A 21,614-nucleotide genomic window follows, 5' to 3' on the forward strand; every position below is an offset into this window, starting at 1 on the left:
AAGGAAAATAATATAGAAGCAATAGTGAAGTTGGATCAAAGATTTGCAACAATCCCAGAAATGTGCAAGAATATGCATCAGAAAGGGACGAGCAAACTGGATGTCTTTGAGGAAAGGAAGCTGACAGATTCGTGGAACTTCATAGAATAATGACAAATCTCAGCTTGCAAAGACTGAGGTAGATGAAAGAAATAAGAGTCAATTCTCTCCATAAGGTTAAGCAGCAGAACAAGCCCAACAAGATATTCCCCAAGAGGTTTCACTCCCTTCTGCTCCCTTTTGTTTCTTCTTAAATCGGTTGTGCTAACTTGTAATGCACAGATCAACCTGTGGGATCAGAAAGTCTTTAAATGGACTCTTCCTCTGTGTATAAGCAAAAAGAAATGCCTTGGCAGATTTGAATCAGAATATTTCACTGGCATCCCCTTACTGCAAAAGGGTTTGATGAGCAGAATTTGTTATGTGTGTCCTGGAACAATTTGTGATGCTGTATTTGTCAGGCCATACAGGATCTAGTACTGGGCTACAAAACTGGATAGGTGTGAGGTGGGCAAACACTTTGGCAATAGTGACCACAACTTCCTGACCTTTAGCATAGCCATGGACAAGGATAGGAGCATTTGTTGTGGGGGGGGGGGGGGGGAGTGAATATTTGGTGAGTAAATTGATAACAGACATTCTCAGGGAATGCATGGCAGAAATATGGAGGGTGTCTCGGGACTACATGCGCAGGATTCTTGATAGATTTGTCCCACTGAGAAAGGGAAAGGAACCCTGGTTGAGGGTTTAGGAAAGCAAAAATCAGGCAGGGATTTTTGTGTCCCCTTGGCCTGAGGAGTGGTACCAGGGGATTGGAGGATAGCAAATGTAGATCCCTTGTTCAAGAAAGGTAATTGGGAAAATCTCAGAAATTGTCTTTAATTTCTTGTGTCATTGGCGGGCAAAAATGGGAGAGAATTATTAGTTTGCATGTTTTTAAATTTAGAGATGTTCTTTCCAGCCAATTTGCCCTATATGGTGGAGGTTGCAATAAACGAACAATGTATTCATAACTTCAATTAGCCTTCATCTCCTGCACAGAAAAGCATGAACATTAGTGGTGTGCCCAGAATTGCATTAAAGCATAAGAAATGGAGCAGCATTCGGTCCTCGTCCATCCCATTCCTCCCCCCCGCCATGAAATTGGTCTTCCATTTGATGAGATCATGGCTGAAGTTTTCTCTCAATGCCAAGTATTGTTATTAACTCAATCTCCCTCAATTCCTCAATGCATTTTTGTTCATTGGTCTTGGAACAGACTCAGTAACTAAGCCCCTACTGCCCTCTTGGATAGAGAATTCCAAAGGTTATACCCTTTGAGTGAAAAAAAAATCATTTCACCTTGGTCCTGAATGGTCAATCCCTTATTTTGAGGCTGTAATCCTTAGTTCAACATGCCCTATCCAGGGAAAACATGATTACCTACAACTATTTTGTGAAACCCATCGAAAAATTTGAATATTTAGTGAGGTCATGTCGCATTCCTCTGAACTCCAGGGAGTACAGGGTCAGTCTTCTAGAATCATTCTCTCTCTCTCTCTCTCTCTCTCTCTCTCTCTCTCTCTCTCTCTCTCTCTCTCTCTCTCTCTCTCTCAACACCTCCCAACTCCCCCAACCAATATTCCAGAAATCAATTTTCATTAGACTCCCTTTATTGCAGGTATCTCCTTCCTTAGTTAAGGAGACCAATCTAACTGGTAGATTGGTCTGCTCTCAATAAAGCTCTGTAAGATCTCTTACTTTTGTATTCAAATCCTTTTGCAACACATAACAAATACTTTTATGATTGTTTGCTATTCTTGTATGTTAATTTTCAACAATTTCTGAGGAAGTCCATCTAAGTTCAACTGAATAGAAAACCTTTCAAATTACTCACTATTTTTGAAAATTCTCCACACATTTTTCCAGATTGTTTTTGATCTGCCCATTCTCTTTAACGGTCTATATTCCCTCGAAGTCACACTACACGTCACAGGTTTGACCAGCTGCATATCATGCACAATTTACATAGAACGGACTCCTCAGCCTACTGCCAATCATCATGTCTATGTATACTCATCCCACTTAGCTTCATCACTCTGCCCCTTGCTCATTCAATTACTTATCAAGATGCCTCTTAATTATTATTTCTGTTCTTGCCTTCATCACCTCCTCTGGAAGCTCATTCCAGATGCCACCTCCTCACTGTGTGACATACTTCCCCGATAAAACATGAAAGTCTGTGGAAATCAAGTCAGAATTGTTGGCCTTTGCTATCTAAAGTACACTTTTTGACCTGCTGAGTTTCTCCAGCACTATGTTTTTACTGAAATACGTTTTCCCTCAGACCTCTTTTTAGTTCATGGAGGCCCTTGAGTTACTAGGCATGAGAAATTCAGTTGCTGGAGAAATTGGGATTGTTTCTCTGGAACGTGGAGGATTGATGGGAATTTATTAAAGATGAGCCACTTTGATAGAAATCTTTCTGATTGGAGGTGATTGCGATCATGAAGGCAGAGCTTTAAGATGATTGGTAGAAATGTCAAAGGTGTGATTGATTTGTACTGGGAATGCACTGGGTGATTTCATTTATATCTTTCACAATTGATTTGGAACATATGCATAGCTTTTGGGAAGAATCCAGGAAATTGACTGGTTGGATGTCCTTTCAGAGCCTGTGGTATTTCATTCATCCGTGATTCTGTACCAGAACTGTTGAAGAATGCAGCCATTTATAAAGAGCACATATGGTTCAAAGCAAGGAAATATACAAAAGTAATAAGTAGTTCACCCCGTGCATTAATATTCTTATTTAGTTGGAGGAGCACCAACATTGGACTGTTAAAAGTGGGAGTTGAAGATTGGAATCAGCCATTAAAATCAAGTGAGATTTGTGTATATATAGTGCCTTGAATGAAGAAGAAAGGAAACAATGTTGAACATTTTCCGCATGTGCTGTGAGGTACCTAGGGATAGTTTTTATTTGAAATATTGAATTTGTGTAAGACATTTTTCAGCCCACAGTTGAAATATTATTACAATCATAATGAAAATTTCAAGAACTTTGGAAATGACAAAACAAATATTCACTAAAATGGTGGGAGAAAGATTTTCTACTGTTATGAAGAAATATTCAATTAGAATAGAGATAATAAATAATTTCTACTTATTGGCTTAACTTTCAAAAGGTGATGCCACCTTTTAATTAAAAAAATTGAGGATAATCAAAAGAAAGATGGGGATAATCTAAAAAGGGTAAATAAAATTAGGTTGAAGAAAGAAAGCAAAATATAGTCGAGCAGATAAGAATAGAACTTCAGTATGTAAAATGTGTTCAAAGGTTGCCAGCGAAAGTCATCACCGGACTTTTCCATTTCTTCCTCCCAGTGGCCAAAGAGTTACAACCAGAATTACAGCGTAGATTCCACCCATCTATAAGCACAATGGGCACGATCCTCACTGGACAGCATCTCTTAAAAAATACAGAGCAGGACAAGGCATCTTATACTTGGCCTTCTCACTAAACTCTGACTACTTCAATGGCTCATTTTATCATCTGCTCTTGCCACAATGTTGTTTCTTCCTTCCTAAAAACTTACTAGAATTAATTTTTAGAACTAATGGAAAACTTCAATCTACACTCTGTAACTGAGGTTACCTGAACCTCAGATGTCAAACCACTGCGTAATGATGCTGTGCTCTGAGGCTAATGTCTAATACATTGTCAACTTGTTTACTAAACCATTGGAAAAGGTCACCTTTACACACATCTTCTCGTCCAGAGGCCTCTGCTAACAAGCACCTGTGAACCATGAGCTGTCCAACATTAAAGATACAGTGTGCAACCCTGTAAAATGTGTATCTCTTTCCATAGCTTAGAAGCGACTCTCAGTGGAGGCAGACAGCATCTTTCAGCTGCTCCCATCAGAGCCAGCACCACCAGGCTGAGGAATAGTTTCTTCCCACAGACAGTGTAGGAAGTTGGAGAAACATTAAATTACCTTTTATTGAATTTAGCATATTTAATTGCTTAATGACGCTGACACGTTGCGTTAGTTCAACTGACCTAAAAACATTTTGCTGCTGATTTTCATTTGTACTCAGCATCTGATGCCTCTCATGTCAGTGATAACAATAGTCGGCCAACATTGCTGGATTCCAGTTGTCCTGATACCATTTTTCCATGGTCACAATGTCCTGGTGAAACCTTTCACTGCATTTGTCAGTGACGGCACCAAGATCAGCAGGGAAGAAGTCCAAGTGTGAATGCAGAAAATAAATTTTCAATGACATTCAAGGTTCAAGATTCAATTTATTATTTATAGTAATAAAATAGTGACATATTACATGAAATTTCTTTTTGCCTACAAGGCAGATTCACCACCAGCAGGAATTGCCTAAGCGCCTCTTACAGTCAGACTTAGTGTCAGAGAGAGAAGCAAAAGAGAGCCCCCCCCCCCCCCCCCCCGAGTCACCGAGTGTCCGTAGATTCACCTCCAGAGCTTCTGCAGCTATACAGAGTCCAATCCAAACCATTGGCAACCCAAGCTCCAGATCCAAACCTCCAACCCAGTCAGGAACCCTTCAGAGCCCTTGACACCTTGCATTCCCAGTCCCGATATCTGGTACCTACCAGCCAGTCTCCAGCAGTCCACAGTCCAGTGTGAGTATCCCGACAGCAGTCTCCGGTAGCCCATAGGTTCCACCCCTCGAGTCGCCAGCAACCCACCGCGTGCACTCGTCCCTCAGCCACAGACCCCCCCCCCCCCCTCACTGGTTCACCTCCGTGGTCACCGTCCCTACTGGTTTTCTCCTCCGCTTTTCCCGTCCTCTGATTCCCCGGAATCAACAGCTCCTCACGGCTGCTGCCGATTAATAGGGCGCCTCTTGGGCACAGGCCCACGGCCACAGGATTTCAACTAAAACCACAGTTAGCTCCCTCAACAGCCCATTCGAAGCCGGTCCGGAGCTGGTGACAATTGACTGGTCAGCTGGACTCCATGGGAGCGCTGCACCTCTGCTCCCTTGTTCCCTGTGGGTCCACACCAGTGGAAGCGCTGCTGTTGCAGCGTTGCATTTCCTGGTTTTGTATGCTTGAAGCATGCTGTCAATCAGGTCGATGTAGTTTGGTGCTCTAGTTGTCAAGAGAAAGGTATATGATTTGAAAATGTTATGGTGATTTTTGAGATTAACAGCCCAAAATCCATAAAATGCACCCAAATGTATTCAGTGACCATTATTCATTTAGTTTTAAAATAGTTATAGGAAAAGAGGGCTGATCCACATTACATTCCTAGATTGGTGCAAGGCTAATTTTGATGGCATTAGGAACTTGGCAACATAAATAGGGAGAGACTATTAACAGGTAAAGGAACTTGGGATGCTTTAAAAAGTTTAAATGTTAGGCCCAACATGCTCTAATAGAGTGAAAGGCAAAGGTGGTAGGCCCAAGCTGCTGAGAGATATTGAGGTTCTGGTCAGGAAAAAGGAAGCATCAAGCAAATCACTTGAGGAGCATGAGTGGACTCAAGAAGGAAATCGGCACAAAGGGGACAAGATGTGTCCTTGGCAGTTTAGATAAAGGAAAATGCTAATTGATTCTTTCAGTAGATTGAGCAAAATAGGTACAGGGGAAAATAGATGCCTTTACGTATCAGTATATTTGAATGAAGCCAAGGAAGATGGGTGAGGTCTTAAATTAATGCTTTTCCACTATATTTGTCATACAGAAGACTATGGGTTGAGAACAATGATGTCTTGAAACATATTCATTTTTCTGGAAAGACGTTGATGGTCTTGATGCTCATAAGGGTGGATAAATTCCTGGGATTTAGAATGCCCAAAGACGTTGTAGGAAGCAAGGGAGTAAATTACAGGAGCCCTGGCAGAGATTTTCATTTCTTCCTTCGCCATGTGCGAGGGACCATCAGACTGGAGGGTGGCTAATGTTGTGTCCCTACTTGTGAAGAACTGGGAGGACACGTCAGGAAACTACAGATCAGTAAGCCTGATGTCAGGAAGTGGTAGAGGTGGGAACAATGTTTAAAAAATTGGACAGATTCATGGATTGGAGGGATATAGGCTCAATGCAGATAAATGGAACTAGGTCAGGCATGATAGCATGCATCTGAATAATGAAAAATATATTGGTAATAATATGATGATAAGGTTATTGTCATATACAGTACAACTCAGATTCTCAGAAATCCTCATTTATCTGAAAAATTTTCAGTCGAACTGACTTCACAGGTTGAAATAAAATTCACTCAACATTAAATTAGAACGATAATTGTCCTCGTTTCAGATAACTCCCTCCCCTCTCTCTTTCCAATTTTTCTTTACCTCCTATTGACTTTTCTGTCCAACTTTCCCTCTCAAACTGCGTGCCGCTTTCTCTCAGCTGCAAGCGGTCGGAAGAATCCCTTGTCCCGGCATCATCAAGGGGAGCAGCTTCCTGGGTGTGAGCGGGACCTCAGGTTCAGTGGTGTTCCCTCCCTCCCTCCTCAGCAGACTAGAGTTCCCGATACCGATTCTGAACCTTCCCCTTGGCCTACTCCCTCATGCGCACATTGGGCAGTAGGCCTAGGGGAGGATTCGGAGTTAAGACTCTGGCATCGGGAGCTCTAGCGACTGGGGAGACGGGAGGCTTCCAACTTGCTAGTGATTGTTCCACCAACCCAGGAAACCTCCCTGGGGATCAGCCGCGGCACTGCGGCCAACATTTGTTTGGTGAGAATTAAACATTATTTTAATGCTTAAAAAGCCTTCCCTTGTTGTTTAAACACTGATACAAGTGATTTGCTGTAACTACTGGGCTGTTTTTAGAAAATGACCAGTCATCCGAACAAACGGTTTGTCTGACGTAGGCCTAGTCCCGTCCAGTTCAGATAATCGGGGTTGTACTGCATATTGTACAATGCATATATGCACCAAATTTTTACCTGCTGCAGCCAAACAGGTACAGTACTTCATAAATAAATTACAATAGTATGCATAAAATTGAATAAAAAAGGATAATAATTACAAAATATAGATAAATATTCATTTACCTTCATGCAAGAAAAAACAAGTGGCAGGCAGTCAGTCTTTTTTATGGTGTTTCTCTGCAAAAAAACTTTTTTACATTCACTGGAAGGAGAGGTGAAGCTTTCCAGAGCAGTATCCCCAACAATGAGGCTCTAGTTTCTGTCAGCCATCTGCAATGGGCAGGCCATATTGGTTGCTCGCCTGACACTGGAATATGAAAACAAGCTCTCGATTCCCAGCTCTGTCATGGGAGGAGATTACCAGGCAGATGGTATAAACGATTCAAGGATGTGCTCCAAGCTCCCCTGAAAAAGTTCAACGTGTTCACTGATTTCTGAGAACCTCTGGCCCATGACTGCTTAAATTGGAAAGGAGCATTGGAAATGCTAAGAATGAGAGCACACAGAGGGCTGTGGAAGAAATAGAAGATGAACAATCTCAAACTATCCACCTATCACTTTGTGATGGAACTTCACCCCATCCATGAAAGTGTGTGCAGTCCCACATTGCCTCTTTAGTCACCTCAGAACTCAGAAATCTGGAATGGAAGCAAGTGATCTCAATCCTAAGAGACTGCCCAAAAATGGAAACACATGAGTAATGGATGTGTTTTTTCCCCCATTTTCCCCACATGCTCTTCATCATACTTTTGCCTTCCAGAAACTGCTCCTCCATTTCTGTTAAGTTACTGATCATTCAGCTCCAGTTATTAGCCCCAGTGTAAATTGTTTTCCATTTGGAGGTGCTCATACCTATCCTTCAAATCAGCAGACATCCCATCTTTTAAAAAAGTGCGTACCTTTCAAAACTGCCCCTTCAAGTCCCATCTCCGATGTCCCCAGTTATCTTTTAGCCTCCTAAATATGTATCAATCTTACACAAGACGTCATTTGAACCAAGCACCAAAATAGCTGATTAAAATGATTGTCTGATGCTATCATTCTCACCCGTGTCACACTCTCTTCTCCTCTCACCCCTTTAGCAGTAGATTCATAGAATAATTGAATGTGATTTTGAAGAAAGAGCACAACCGAATTCAAGAACAGTTTCTTCCTTGCTTTCATCAGACTCTTGAACGGACCTCCTATTCATTTAAAAAAAAAGATGCCCTTGCCCTGTTTCAACTGAACATTTTTTTCTGCATGTACTTTTCTTTAATTTTGCACTACTTATTGGCTTAAGTTTGGGTTGAGTTTCTTGGATAGGATATGAAACAAAATTTTTACTCTAAACAATTCAATTAAATTGAGACAGTGCTAATGTATCTTCCCGATCCTTCTGCGGCTTTGGATGTGATTAACTATGACATACTCCTCTGATTCTTCTCTGCTACCCAGCTGCCTGGGACTAGCAACAGTTAAATTACTTGCAATGGGTTATCTAGCTACACCCACATTATTAACCCCAACAATCAGTCCTCTCTAAATTCGTGAGGAATGAGCAAAAAGCAGGCAGGTGCCTGACTTAAATAGTGGGGGGATGGGCAGGAGAGGAGAACAGAGTCACAGGCAAGAGGTCATAGGTGGATGGGGGGAGGGGGCCATAAGAGAAAATGCTGAGAAGTGATAGGGGTAGGAAATAGCTCTCTAAGTGGAGAGGGAAGGGGGTGGAGAGCAGGGGGAAGAGAGGGAGACAGGGGAGTGGTCCAATGGAAATTGGAGAACTCAGTGTTGGAGAGTGCCCAGATGGAATATTAGGTATTGTTTAACCAATTTACGGGTTGGCAGTGCATGAGGCCATGGATAGACGTCACGAGGGAGTGGGGCATGGAATTGAAATGGTTTGCCACTGGAGATCCCCACCATTGTTGCGTACAGAGTGAAGGTGCACTGTGAAATGATGTCCCAGTCTGTGTCCAGACTCTCCGATGCAGAGAAGTCCACAACGGGAGCACCGGATGCAGGAGATGACCCCTTCAGATTCACGTGAGGTGTTGCTTCACTTGGAAGGACTGTCATCCAAAACGTTGTTTTCCGCCGTTCTTGTAACTTGCTGTGTCATTAAAAAGCAAAAAGCACGGATTAAATGAGAAGTAAAATTAGTGAATGCTGCAAATATTCAGAAGATTGAGACGTGTAGGAAGGTCAGCAAAGTAGCAGTTCATCAACCTGACATATTAACTGCATTTCTCACTTCATGATGCTATTTCGTACTTCGTAAATTCTGAACAATGTTTAATCTACTGGTAGCTCAAATGCTAGAAATGAAGTCTTATATATACGAAGACAAATATCAATGCAAAGATTTATTTATGGAATCAAACAATTTAATTGAAGGAAAAAAATTGAGGGAGAACATGATGCAATCTTTAGAAGATTAAAGGCGTGATTAAGACTATTTAGGGTTAGGAGCAGAAGAGATGCATTAATGATATGAATATGAACTTGTTAATTTATTGAGACAGTTTGTGGAAACAAAGAGCAAAATACAGTAAATTAGCATCAAAGCAAAACCAAATTATTTCCCCCCACAGTGTATTGAATATGGATTCCAAATGAGGCAGGTAGCTGAATCTGTTAGCTGGAGCGCCATCTAACTATGTACATAAATGACGGCTGGAAGGATTGATGTAAATAATCTCATGCATTATGAACACAAAGATTCTATTTCTGTTGAGGCTATTGATTTATAAATTGCAATTTGTATGGTTGTATTGATATCCCAGACTTCCAGCACTTCATCTTTGGAGATTAGAGATGTACCACAGACCAAGAAATCCTTGCGAGATCTACCTTTGTTCTATCATCTTACTCAGAGTCTGAATTACTTGGAAGAACTTTGTTTCGCTAGATTTTTGGGCAAGGTTTCCATGACTAGTAGAGAAATATATCACTTTTTACTTAAGTTATTCAGGCTTTTTAATTGCAATAATTTTTTTTTCCCCAATGTTCAATTGTTCCTTATTTTGTGTTTTTTTTTCATTATTATGAATAGTTTTTAGTAGTTTACCCAAAAATGCTGGATAAAACTTGCACATCAAGATAAAGATAGAAAACTAGTGTTTTGGGCCAGAGCTTTTCACCAAGGTATGAACAAAAAGTAGGCAGGTGCCTGATTAAAATAGTTGGGGGGGGGGATAGGCAGGGGAGGAGCACATGGTCATTGGTGGATGGGGGGGGGGGGGGGCGCCATAAGAGAAAAATGCTGAGAAGTGATAGGGTAGGGAATAGCTCTCTAAATGGAGAGGGAAGGGGTTGAACAGCAGGGGGAAAGGAGACAGGGGAGTGGTCAAATGGAAACTGGAGAACTCAATGTTGGAGAGTGCCCAGATGGAATATGAGGTGTTGCTTATCCAATTTATGGGTGACCTTGGGTTGCCAGTGCATGAGGCCATGGATAGGCATGTCATGAGGGAGTGGGGCACGGAATTGAAATGGTTTGTCACTGGGAGATCCCCACCATTGTTGCGTACAGAATGAAGGTGCACAGTGAAATGATGTCCCACTCTGTGGCCAGACTCTCTGATGTAGAGAAGTCCACAACGGGAACACTGGATGCAGGAGATGATCGCTTCAGATTCACATGAAGTGTTGCTTCACTTAGAAGGATTGTTTGGGGACAAAAATTATGATAAAGGAAAAGGTGTGGCTGCAAATGTAGCACTTCCTATGTTGCGTACCAAAGGGGTGATTGGTGGGAAGGAATGAGCGAGTCACAGAGGGAGCAGTTCCAATGGAAGGTGGAGGAAGAAGGAAGGGGAAGATGTGTCTAGTGGGATCATATTGCAGGTGATAATGGCAGAGGATAATATGTTGGATGTGGAGGCTGAAGTGATAGGTGAGGACATCCACATATGGGAACCTACCTCTGTGACCACAGGAAGTGCTGTGCTTGCGCCCATGCCTCCTCCCTTACCCCCATTCGGGGCCCAAACAATCTTTCCAAGTGAAGCAACTTGTGAATCTGCAGGGATCATCTACTGCATCTGATACTCCCATTGTGGAGAGAAGGCCACGTCTGAGCATCTTCACTCTGTCCGCGTCAATGATGGGATCGCCCAGTGGCCAACCATTTCAATACGGTGCCCCACTCCTGCACCGACATGTCTGCCAATGGGGTCACGCACTGGAAAACAAAGGCCATCTGTAAATAGGAGGAACAACACCTCATGATCCATCTGGGCACTCTCCAACTGCATGGCATTAACATCAAGTTCTTTGGTTTCTATACAGCCACTCCCTGTTTCCCTCTCTTCCCTGTTTCCCTCTCTTCCCTATATCTCCTTTCCTCTAGCTCCCACCCCCTTTCCTCTCCATTCAGAGAGCTATCTCCTCCCTCTATCACTTCTCAGTTTTTTTTCTTGTGCCCTCCCACCCATATCCAACCATGTCCTCTCTTGCTTGTGACCCTGTGCTCCTCTCTCTGCCTCTCCCCTCACCATTTTATTCAGGATCCTGTCTGCTCTTTGCTCATGCATTGATGAGGGGCTCAGGCCCAAAATGTGGATTGTGTGTTTTTATCTTTGCTGCGTAAAGAACAATGCATGACTTTCTGAGTTTCTCCAGCATTTTTGTGCAAACTACAATCACAGAGTCTGCAGATTTTCTTGTTTAACACCATTATTTTCAATCGTTCATTTAAAGCTAACTGATTGGCCTCCTCATTGTTTTTGAAATATCCTCATTCCTGGACCAACAATGTACTGACCAGATTGAAACTGTAGAATCCTTCCTTTTGGCAGTGTACATAGACGTGCCATTGATTCGCTTCTGAGCTTTATTATGAAAGAAAAAAATAATAATGTGAAATGCATTACAATGCAAATCAGGCTGAAAATTTTCACAAAGCAACAATTTTTCAGTAGTTTTGACTATTCATTTCATTTTAAATTGTGAAAGGATATTGTTAATCAAGTCCAATAATATTATTAGTGAGGCAAAGCAGTTCAACCCATCATGCATTAACTTTTGAGTCCTGGGAGTTAAAGTGGATATAGTAGAATTAATTAGGGGGTGTGATGAAGTCACCACTCTCCATCGTAAGAACTAGGAGCAGGAGTAGGCCATTCAGCCTGTCGAGCCTGCTCTGCCATTCAATGAGATCATGGCTGATCTGATGATGGGCTTATCTCTACTGACCTGCCTCTTCCCCATATCCTTTAATTCCCTTGATATACAAAAATCTAATCAACCTTTTCTTAAATATATTTACTGAGATTGCCTCCACTGCTTCATTGGGCAGCGAATTCCACAGATTCACTACCCTCCGGGAAAAGCAGTTCCTCCTCATCTCCGTCCTAAATCTACTACCCTGAATCTCGAGGTTATGTCCCCTAGTTCAGATCTTCCCTACCAATGTAAACAACTTATCTACCTTGTCTTATTTATGTCTTTGATAATTTTACGTTTCTATAAGATCCTTTCTCATTCTAAATTCCAGCAAGTACAGTCCCAGACGGCTCAATCTCTCCTCATAGGCTAACCCCTTCAACTCTGGAATCAACTTGGTGAACCTCTGCGCTGTCTCCAAAGCCAGTACATTCTTCCTCAAGTAAGGAGACCAGAACTACACGCAGTGCTCCAGATGCATCTCACCAGTATCTCATACAATATTGAATGTCTGAGAGTGTTACGTATGACCAATTTCCAAGATTGGAAATCAGACCTACTTTTCAGCTCTTCATTCTTGAAATTCACATTCCCCAACAGAAAGATCGGGAACGAAAGATTTGGAGAGATGGGTCCAAAAACAGGAAACTGGAACTATCTTGGGATTGACAACTTGATTAGCAGGGTGAAGTTGGGCAGAAGAAACTTTTTCTGTAAAACGGAGAACTGGGATAAACTGGGCAAGTTGGCAAGGGAATGGCAAATAGAATTTATTACATTCAAATTTATACTGGTTTGGCAATAGGTCTGTAACTGTATAACACTTTTTTCTTCATGAGCTGCCTAGCAAGTCAACTTTAAAGTGCATGGCATTGTGTAAGAGAACAATGCAGAGTATAGGGTTCCAGTGAATAGATCACTTGGTACACAGCAAAGGCAGCATGAGGTATCTGCTTGAGGTTCATTTCAGGAGCCAATGGCAGTGGGAAGAAACTGTCTTTATGCCTTGAGCAAAAGAGAGGAGAAAAACAAACGTTCAGAGTGTGATGGGTATGTTGGCTGCCTTTTCTAGGCAAAAGGACTTGGTGGTGGAAGGGAGCGAGATTTATGTGATGTTCTGAGCCGCATTCACCTCTTTCTGCAGCTTCTTTTGATCTTGGGCTGAGCAGCTCCGCGACTCCACTGTGATGCATCCAAGCTAAGATGCTTTCGATGGAGCACCTGTAGAATTTGTTAAGGGATTTGGAAGAAATGCCAAACTTCATTTTGGTTTCTAAAAAAAGAGGTGATTGTTGGTTGGTCACTGTAATTATTTGCTCCCAGGAAGCTACCTACTGTGTCCACTTCAGGGACTTGGATGTGGACAGAAGACTGGGCTCATGATCAGCTCCTCTGTTTTACTGACATACAGAGAAAGGTTGATATAACCATATAACCTTTGTATCCGACAACTAGACTCTCAGTCTCCTATATTTCATCTCAGCTTACAACTGTGGTGTAATCAGTAAACTTAAAGATGGACTTGGGGAGGGTTGTTGAACACAGAGACCTTAGGGTAATATTATGAGCCAAGAGGACCCCAAAATCCAGCAGTAATAGATATTCACCAAGACAAATGGTTACTTAAACAAAAGTTGCTTTTAATTATCTTTAAACATGAAAACAGGATCACACTTTAACTTATCACTATTAACTTAACTAACCTAACTTAGCCCCCTTCTAATTCTAAGCGTACGTGTATGTAATGTGTGTGTAAGTTCAGAAAAGTTCATTGATTCAAAGTCCAATCTCACTTCTCACTCCTCCAAGTTCACTAGATGCAGGCAGTTCTTACACTGTGCTCAGAATTTAACATTTATGAAGTTCACCAGGCTTTGGTGCTTGAAAGGTAAATGGTTACCGCTCAGGAAGGTTCTTGTCATTTTTCAGAGAGAGATTATTTGGTTCCTGGACACAAACTAATCCCTTTTAATTAATCACTGAAGAAACTTGCCCCATCAGGGTTTTCCAGATGATAACCTCTTTCTTTCAGGTCACCACAGAGTTCCTTTTTGATTCTCATTTCAAGTGAAACATGAGGCAGCCAGTCCTCTCCTCTTGTATGAACCACAAGGGCTTTGACCAGTCTGAACTAAGCACTCACAATCCATCTTCCAAAAGGGGTTTTTCCACAAGCTTGCCAGATTGTCTTGTTCCAGTCCCAACTGCTTCTGCTGACTGTAAAACTGCAGAATTGATCTCTCTCTCTCTCTCTCTCTCTCTCTCTCTCTCTCTCTCTCTCTCTCTCTCTCTCTCTCTCTCTCTCTCTCTGAGAAATAGCTGTTCAACTCTCTCTGCTTGCAAAAACCACACGACCCTCTTAGAACAGCAAGTTCCACTCCAGACAGACTGCGGCTCCGACGAGTTCTTTCATTTGTTGCCTTTTTGTAAACAACAATCCATTAGTGCTCCATTATTTTAAATAAGATCTGTTTTAAAGTGTTGGTATGTGATCTACACTAAAAAACGTGCCCCAATTTATCTCCAAAAAAGTTATTTATAATCTGTCAAACTTTCCCCCTACCAAGGAATTTTAACTCGAGTTAAAATTCAGTTATAACTAAACTGACTTTAAAATTTTGAAAGAGATAGCAATACACAATATATAACACGTTATAACAATGTAACCCAATGTTGAGAGTATACATGATCATTTTTAACATCTTGACAAACAATCTGCTATCACATTATTTGCAGATAATATTCTTGGAAGATTAAACTCCAGTTTAATAATCTTCTGTTTTTATTCTTCATTTTATTCAAAAACACCAGACGATTGTGGTCAGTAAATATTACAATTGGTTCATGAGAGGTACAGAGATATCCATCAAAATTCTGCATAGCAAATATAGACAACAGTTTCTTCTCAATAGTGGAATAGTTCCTTTGATGAACATAGAATTTTTTTTGAAAAGTGGGTAACTGGCTGGTCAACTTCATTAGGTTTTTGCAATAAAACTGAATCTGCTGCCCCCTCACTGGCATCCACTGCTAAAGAAAATGGTCTGTCAAAATCAGGAGATTTTTTAAACAGGGTGATCTCCTTTAAATTTTCCAAAGCTGTCTGACAAACTTTAATCCACACAAATTTCTACCCTTTCTTCAAAAGATTGGTTAAAGGAAGAGCAATCTCAGCAAAATTTCCTATAATATCCTGCCATTCCTAAAAACCTTCTCACTGCTTCCTTGCCACTGGGAATAGGAAACTCAGAAATTGCATTAATCTTAGCTTGAATAGGTGCAACTATATGACCCAAGTATGTCACAGTGGCATTTGCAAATAGACTTTTGCTAAATTAGCAGTTAAGTTTGCTTTGGATAATCTTGCAAACAATTTGTCCATTTCCCTTAGATGTTCTTCCCATGTGTCACATTTTGTGACCAAGTTATCAATATAAGCATTGGTATGTGTTTACCTAATTAATCATCCTCTGGAATGTTGCAGGGGCATTTTTCATACCAAAAGGTAACACATAAACCAGGTGGAGTAATGAAAGCCAAAATATTCTTTCCTGTCTCAGATGCATGCACCAGTAACCCTTCAACAAATCCAACTTAGTAAGAAATGTAGCTTTCCCAATTTTATCAATACAGTCTTCTATTCTTGGAATAGGATAAGCATCTGTTTTACTTACTGAATGAACTTTCCTGTAATCTGTACAGGACCTAAGAGTTCCATCTGGTTTCGGTACAATTCCAATCTAAGTTTGAAGGTCTAATAATATCAGTTTTCAACATGTGTTCCACATCCTGATCCATGATTTTACTTTTATGAATGTTTATTCTATATGGGTGTTATTTTATGGGACTTGCTTCTCCCACGACCACATCATGATTGGCACATCAAGAAACAAATTTGTATTCTCTCTCTCTCTCTCTCTCTCTCTCTCTCTCTCTCTCTCTCTCTCTCTGAGAGAAAGCTATTCAACTCTCTCTGCTTGCAAAAACCACATGACCCTCTTAGAACAGCAAGTTCCAGTTCAGATAGCCTGTGGCTCCGACGAGTTCTTTCATCTGTTCCCTTTTTGTAAACAATCCATTATTGAAGTCTCTTGGGCACTCTCCAAAATACTTGCAACGGCTCTTGGAGCCGATCTGTCTAGCATTAGGAGAGCTCCAGTATTTTAAATAAGATCTGTTTTAAAGTGGTTGTATGTGACCTACACTAAAAAAACCTTCCCCAATTTATCTCCAAAAAACATATCTATAATCTGTCACACTACAAGAACATAGCTCCTTTAAAATGGCTTCGTGGGTTGATAGGGTGGTGAGGTAGGTACAGTATATATGGCATGCTTTTTTTCCATTAACCTATGAATTAAGTACAAGAACTGGGATGTTATGTTATAGTTGTACAAATTGGTTAGGCAGCATTTGAAGTATTGTGTGCAGTTCTAGTTCGGGAGCAGAAAAGATTTGCAAGGATGTGGCCTGGATTGGAATTCTTAGTTATAAGGAGGGATTGGATAAGCTGATCTGTTTTCCCTGGAGCTAAGGAAGGTGAAACGTAACATGATAGATGTATATAAAATTATGAGAGTCATTCATGGACTAGATAGTCAGTGTTTCCCATAGAGGGGTGTCTAAGTGCAGTGAACTAGAATAAACAGCTGACCCTCTTGGCTCCACCCCCGTTGGTCCCGATATAAACCTTGTTTTCCTGCCTTACCTCTGATTTACCTGAAGACTATCGTAGATACCGGCCATTAGCGAGTTTCTGCTCCTCACAAGTCTCCGAGTACTATTGATCACGTTACAATTTTATTAGTTTACTTTTGAAGATGGGATGGAAGCCCATCTTCTCCAGAGGCCCTGGAAGAATTTGCCTACTGTTTCTTCCAGTCCTACATAGCGGCCACCCAAGAAGTTTGCCACTCTGATGGCCTCTGGAGATTGACCCTCCTCTCTCAAGATGGACCCAAGGGATACGCAGTCATCAGGGACTGCACGACATACGAGACAGCAATCGAAGGCCCACTACAAGTGGCCCCAGAATGACGTGCTGGTGAGTCATCGACTCTCACAATGTCAGCAATGATCGGATGAATCGCTGGATGACTACATCCTGGAACTGTGGACGCTGACCAGAAAGTGCCACTACAAAGCGGTCTCAGCCTGGATGAGGGAATAAGTCCAGGAGATACACTCATGGCTGGAGTGAGTTAGAGGTACGTGAGACATTTACCACTCGAATTGGGGAAGAAGGACCTTGCCAGTACCCCTAATCTGGAAAAATCCCTCGCATAGGTTCAACTGGGAGTGGGCCACCTCGCTAACGAAAGCGACACCTTCTTGGAAAGCCAGGCCTGTAGAGCACAGCTGTCCCAGGTACCAACTACCGCGGCTACACGTGACCAGCAGTGCTACTTCTGTGAATAGACCAAACACTCTTGTGCCAGATGCCCCACGCAAGACTCCGTGTGTTAGGATACAGTAAGAGGGGACACTGGGTGGAAGTCTGTCGGGCAAAGGTGAACCCCAGGAAGGCCACCGCATGTGCGGCCCCCAAACAGTCATACACCCGTGCCCTAGCCCGGAGGTGAGGGCCCCTGTCTCTCCATGCTGCTCGCTGCCGCCATCTTGCTGCACCTCGTGGTGGGAACCACTACTGGATGGTGGCTGTCACCACTACCAGAAGAGAAGCAACAGTGGGAACGACAGCCATAATCGCTACCAGAAGAGAAGCAACGGCGGGAACAGCGGCCATCTTGCTGCTCCTCGTGGTTGATGCCACCTGTCTGGCCTTCAAATCAAGACAACATCGGCAGGGGGAGTGATGTAGCCTTAAGTGCTGGCATCATTCGTCCTCAACTGAGCAAAACCCCATCAGCTAAGCAACTTGACGATGGAGGTGAGGGTGAATGGACATCTGACGGATTGTTTATTAAACTGGCTCAACAGAGAGCTTTATAAACTCTACCACCACTTGGCAGTATAACTTAAAGGTTTACCCCACAGACTTCCATCGCAATTGTATTCGGCAACTATTCAGGGGTATTGTACTGTATACTTAACTGTATAAAAAAAAGGGGGGAATTTTGCAAGTTCCGACTGTATGTACTGAAGGATTTGTTCCATGTTGCTGGGCCTGGACTTCCTGTGTCACCTTAAAAGCGTGACCATGGAGTACTCTGGGCCACTTCCCCCCAATCACAGTGTGGAACAGAAGGTCCCAAAATCTTGACACTACATGCGGTCTCTCCTCGCTGAATATCAAACCTCCCCACTTTGTTTCAGAACCTCACCCCCGATTATAAGCCGTGAGCCACAAAGAGCAGGCGATACAGTGCAGGGGACCAAGAATTTATTAGAGCCAAAGCACAGCGGTTGCTTAAAGAAAAAAAAATTGAACACAGCAACAGCCCGTGGAGAGCCCAGGTGGTAGTCATGAGAGGGGAAGAAAAGCTAAGGCTAGTAATTGACTATAGCCAAACTATTAATTGCTTCACCCTCCTGGATGCATACCCCCTCCCCCGAATCTTGGACATGGTGAAAGAAATTTCACAATATTGGGTCTGTTTGACCATTGACCTGAAAGCTGCATATCACCAGTTACCAATCAGTTCTGAGGACTGTCCCTACACTGCATTCAAGACTTTATCAGTTCCTGAAGGTCCCTTTTGGTATTATAAACAGGGTCTCAGTCTTCCAGAGGCATATGGATGAAATGGTAGATAAATACCACTTGCGGACACAACCTGGAAGACCATGACACCAATCTCCAGAAGTTTCTCCACATAGCCAAATCCCTGAACTTCACGTACAATGTTAGTACGTGAGTGTTCAGGACCAAATGTCTAGCTATCCTGGGTTAAGTCATTGGCCCAGAGCCCAGACCCCGAGCGAATCCGCCCCCTCTTGGACTTTCCTATCCCGCGGACCATGAAAGCACAAAGGAGGTGCCTGGGCTCCTTCTCATACTACTCACAGTGGGTACCTCATTATGCTGACAAGGTCCAGCTCCTCTTAAAATCCACCCTTCCCATTATCAACCGAAGCCCAGGCGGCTTTTAACTATTTAAGGAGCTAGATTGTGAAAGCCAACCATGCATGTCGTGGATGAAAATACACCATTCCAGGTGGAGAGCGATGCCTCCGATGTAGCTCTGGCCGCGACCCTTAACCAGGCAGGCAGGCCGGTAGCTTTCTTTTCCTGCACCCTGCAAGGCCATGAGCTCTGAAAACTGTCTGTGGAGAAGGATACTCAAGCCATTGTGAAGACCACCAGGCACTGGAGGCACCACCTGGCCAGCAGGAAATTCACTCTGCTCAATCTGTAGCATTCATGTTCAATAATACGAACAGGGGTAAAATAAAGAATGACAAGATCGTGAAGTGGAGGATTGAACTCTCCACCTCTAACTACGAGATAGTGTATAGGCCAGGTATGCTCAATGAACCTCCAGATGTTCTACCCTGAGGAAGTTGTGCTGCTGGTAGTTGTGGTCACTTCACACTGAGCTCTGCCACCCTGGCATCACCCGCATGGCCCACTTCGTCAAGGCATGCAACCCGCCCCTCTCTATTGAAGACATCAGAGAGATGAGCAGGTCCTGCCAGGTCTACGCTGAGTGCAAACGCACTTCTACTGCCCTGACAAAGCGTGTGTGATAAAAGCTTCCCACCCCTTCAAAAGGCTCATCGTCGATTTCAAGGGGCCCCTTCCTTCCGCCAATGGAAACCTGTAGTTTCTTAACATGAGTACTTGCATTTTCCAGTCATTATCCCGTCCACCACCGCAGTCATCAGAGTTTCGTGCTCCATTTTCACCAGGATCCAGTATCCCAGCTATACTCATAGCGACGGGGGCTCATCTTTTATAAGCGAAGAGCTACACCAGTACCTACTCGCAAGAGGCATCGCCTCAAGCAGGAAGACAAGCTATAACCCCCAGGGGAACGGATAAGTTGAAAAAGAAAATAATCCAATGGTTTGGAAGGCTGTAAAATTGGCTCTCTGGTCTAAAGGTCTTCCAGACTTGTGCTGGCGAGAAATTCTGCCCACTGCGCTCTACTCCGCAAGATCGCTTCCCTGTGCCATGTCCAAAGCGACTCCTCGTGAACTAATGTTTGCATTCCCGAGGAAATCCACATCAGTGATCCAGCATGGGACCGGTCCTACTGAAAAAGCACGCAAGGAGAAGCAAAACAGACCTGGTGGTCAAGAAAGTGCACCTACTGCATGCAAATCCAATGTATGCCTATGTGGCATACCCGGATGGCAGGGAGGATTAGTCTCGATCAGAGATCAGGCAACTTCAAGAATTGAGGTCCCAATGCCCACAATAGGCCTGGAACCGCCAAATATCCTGCGCAGGGTTCCGGATGACGTAGTTCCAATGGAGCTACCATTGGATTCGGGATCCTCGAGTCCCCCCTTTGCCAGAGACCTGACCACCGTGACTTGTCCCTGGTAGGTTGTCCCCCCCAACAGTATCTAAAACATTATATGTTTTAATGAGGGGAACAGCTGCAGTGGTACTCTGCACTGTCTGTCTCTCCGCCCCCCCCCCCCCTTCCCTCACAGTCACCCAGTTAGCTGACTCCTGTCTGTCTGGGGTGACTGTCTCCCTTTAACTCTTATCTGTCATTGCCTTTGCATCCCTTATGATCCAAAGCTCAACCAGCTGCCACGCCAGTTCCCCAACACAGTCTCCCAGGGGTTGCATCTGGATGCACCTTTTGCAGGTGTAGTAATCGGGAACATTTGTGCTGTCCCTGACCTCCCACGTCCGCAATCGGAGCACAGGACGACCCCAACTGCCTTCATAACCTACTCTTAAATTAATTAAAATAAACTTGTCAACCTTACCTCACTAAGAGCACTTCCTCAGCCTCTGCTCACCAAAGACTCTCAAGTCAAAGTCCCACTCCTTCACTGCACCACTCACTGAGCCTCTCCTCCCTGGCTGCTTCTTTATCTAACTCACCCTTATTGATCCTTGCCAATTAACTCAATCACTCAATTGGAAGGCCCAAAGTTCTGACCACGTGCCCTTTTTAAACTCTCTTAAAATTTACTTACCAATGTGACACACCCAACCCACCTCCAACTCTGTCTCCCCTCCTACTGGAAAGGCCAAGGTCCTGACCATGCTATGTATATAGCTGGGATACCCGAACAGGGTGAAAATGAAATTTAGGGCCTTTATGACTGACGGAGCGGATGTGTCTGGACGTGGGGCGGCGAACAGGAAGCGGGATTACTCATCAACGACAGAGTGGAAGAAAGTTTTCCCGTTCGTGGAGGGGAGAGATCCCTTAAAATCGATACTGAGCCATCCGAAGGGCTTGGATGACTTAATCAGCTGCTCCTTTGCAGGGCGGTAGAAGTGCAGTTTGCACTCCGCGCTGACCTGGCAAGATCTGGTAATTTCCCTGACATCTTCCGTGGAGTAGGGCAGATTGCGCGTCTTGAAGTAACGCCTGGATGGCAGAGCTTATTATGTAGCGACCACAGTTGACCGGTGTGTGCAGAGGCACA

At 43.2% G+C, this 21,614-nt stretch overlaps 1 protein-coding gene across 6 annotated transcripts in view; it reads left to right on the forward strand.

Moving 5' to 3' along the window:
* xylb (xylulokinase homolog (H. influenzae)) overlaps positions 1–21,614 on the forward strand; it is a 255,464-nt gene that overhangs the window by 129,711 nt on the left and 104,139 nt on the right. The gene's annotated exons all lie outside the window — the stretch shown is intronic.

This window comes from Narcine bancroftii, chromosome 1, assembly GCF_036971445.1.
Source record: "Narcine bancroftii isolate sNarBan1 chromosome 1, sNarBan1.hap1, whole genome shotgun sequence".
Lineage (NCBI taxonomy): Eukaryota > Metazoa > Chordata > Chondrichthyes > Torpediniformes > Narcinidae > Narcine > Narcine bancroftii.